The sequence below is a fragment of the Babylonia areolata genome, chromosome 29 (genome assembly GCF_041734735.1).
Source record: "Babylonia areolata isolate BAREFJ2019XMU chromosome 29, ASM4173473v1, whole genome shotgun sequence".
NCBI classification, from domain to species: Eukaryota; Metazoa; Mollusca; class Gastropoda; order Neogastropoda; family Buccinidae; genus Babylonia; species Babylonia areolata.
The window spans coordinates 37,736,648-37,739,147 of NC_134904.1; the positions used below are offsets into that span (position 1 = coordinate 37,736,648).

Genomic DNA, 2,500 nt, shown 5'->3' on the forward strand with positions numbered 1-2,500 from the left:
ACAGCCAACATACAAGTAAAGGTGACTGATCCAGTTTAATAACAACAGCCACCGTACTTGAAACACAGTCAACATACAAGTAAAGGTGACTGATCCAGTTTAATAACAACAGCCACCGTACTTGAAACACAGTCACAGTACAAGCGAAGGTGACAGGGTTGAAAAAGACAGTCACCATACTTGAAACACAGCCAACATACAAGCAGTGGTGACTGATCCAGTTTAAATTGCAGTCACCATACTTGAAACACAGGGAGATGGTGATAAACTTGAGACGAGCAGTCACCTCACTTGAAAAAACCAACAACAATAAAAACAACAAACAAAAAACAAAACAATCCCAGTTAACTTCGAAGAGTAACGGTGACATGGTTGACACAGTCAACAACACAAGCAACAGTGACAAGGTTGAAATACACCGAATCACCATAATTATCAAAAAAAAAAAAAACAATTTTGGTTGACAAGGGCTGACACACACACACACATTCACCTTCCAGGAAACACAGTCAACGGGTTGTTGTTTTTTTTTTCGTTTTTTTTCTTTCTTCTTTTTTCAAGAAAGGGCGATATGGATGAAACGCAGTCACCTTACTTGAAAATAATGTCAACGCTGACACAAGGAATGGGGTGACAGTCACCACACAGTACATACACACATACATACAACGGAGACAAGATTGAAATTTATAGAGTCGCCACACAAATGGTCACCAACAGTCACCATTACAAAAACAATGATGGTAGTGACGGGGGTTTGATACAGCACAGTACAGTGCAGTGCAGTTATATCGCAAGCCATCGGTGACAAAAGTTGGAATCAGTCACCCCAAAGGCAACGGCGACTTTCCGTCACAACACAGCGAAGCGATCTCTCTCTCTCTCTCTCTCTCTTAAATCAGAATTGTTTTGACTGATTTCACAAGCTATACACACTCATTACTTTCTGTTCTTAATATCTGAAAAAACAAAACAAAACAAAGAACAAGCAAGCAAGCAAACAAACAAAAAAAACAAAACAAAACAAAAAAAAACAAAAACAACCCAACTCACGGGTTCCACAAAAAAAGAAGAACAACAACAACAACCCATGCAACTTTCTAAAACAAATCTCTTTGAATTAAGTTCGATTGCAGATTGTAAACCAAAAGAAAAAAAAAACACACATGAAAACAAACGACAAATAAACAAATATATATATATCATAACGAAAACGATAAATGCAACACCCAACACACCTCTCTAGATCAGTTTCAATCAAAGGAGAATGCAGCCGGTGGCTCAGTTACTATCACCGATCGATCAGTTTAAAAACAGTTATCATTATCATGATCAGCAGGGGGTGACGTTGGGGGTAGGGGGTGGGAGTAGGCGTGAGGGAACAGAGCTTGGTTTGTGGTTGGTGGTGGTATGGTGTCCCACGTAATGCAGCGTCAAAACAGGAAGGAAGGAAGGAAGAGGAAGGAAGGAAGGGAGGGAGGGAGGAAGAACCGCTACATACGCGCGTGTACACACGACCGCAGTGACTCATTCAGCAGGTAGGGCGGGGCTTTCTTTGGTGAGTGTCCTGACGGAGGCCTCGGCGGCACTGATATGATGATGGTTGTGCGGATGTGACTGTGTACTGCTGATGAACCGGGACCGGACAGACGGGAGAGTGGATGAGTAATAAACACACACACACAAACCCAACAACAATGAACAAACAAAAAAACGGGTGCAATAGCCGAATGGTTAAAGCGCTGGACTTTCAACCTGAGGGTCCTGGGTTCGAATCTCGGTGCACCTGGTGGGCAAAGGGTGGAGATTTTTCCGATCTCCCAGGTCAACATATGTGCAGACCTGCTAGTGCCTGAACCCCCTTCGTGTGTATGCGCACGCAGAAGATCAAATACGCACGTTAAAGATCCTGTAATCCATGTCAGCGTTCGGTGGGTTATGGAAACAAGAATATACCCAGCATGCACACCCCCGAAAACGGAGTATGGCTGCCTACATGGCGGGGTAAATAAAAAAAAAACACGAAACGGTCATACACGTAAAATGTTACATGTCTGTCTGAGTGTGTATGTGTGTGCGTCTGAAATCTGATTGAATGACACAGGAAACGAATGATGAGCCAGCGCCCAGTGGCAGCCGTCAGTCGGCTCTACCCAGGTAGGCAGCCTGTGGTGCAAATGTCCCCGTGTATGTAAAGCGCTTAGAGCTTGGTCTCTGACCGAGGATAGGCGCTGTATAAGTATCCACATCAATCAATCAAAAAAACACAAATCAGCACACACAAAAAAAAAAGAACAGGGAGGACGTGAGAATGACATATAACCACCGGCAGTTACTCTCGTGAAAAGGCACCAGCGGCTGTCTTGTTCTGCTGTTTAGCGCGGCCCCATAATGCCACTAAGCACAACGTTAGCGTTTCACGACGAAGGCCAGGCCAACTAGATAGGATATATATTATATAGATAGATGGCCAGCTCTGACTCAGACCAGCACAGAATTG

The 2,500-nt window shown here is 43.8% G+C and overlaps 1 long non-coding RNA gene across 1 annotated transcript in view; it reads left to right on the forward strand.

Moving 5' to 3' along the window:
• LOC143274935 (uncharacterized) overlaps positions 1 to 2,028 on the forward strand; it is a 3,710-nt gene extending 1,682 nt beyond the window's left edge. The window contains exon 2 of the long non-coding RNA XR_013053327.1: positions 1 to 2,028. This exon is cut by the window's left edge and continues 221 nt beyond it. This is a non-coding gene — a long non-coding RNA (uncharacterized LOC143274935).
• The last annotated feature ends 472 nt before the right edge of the window (positions 2,029 to 2,500 follow it).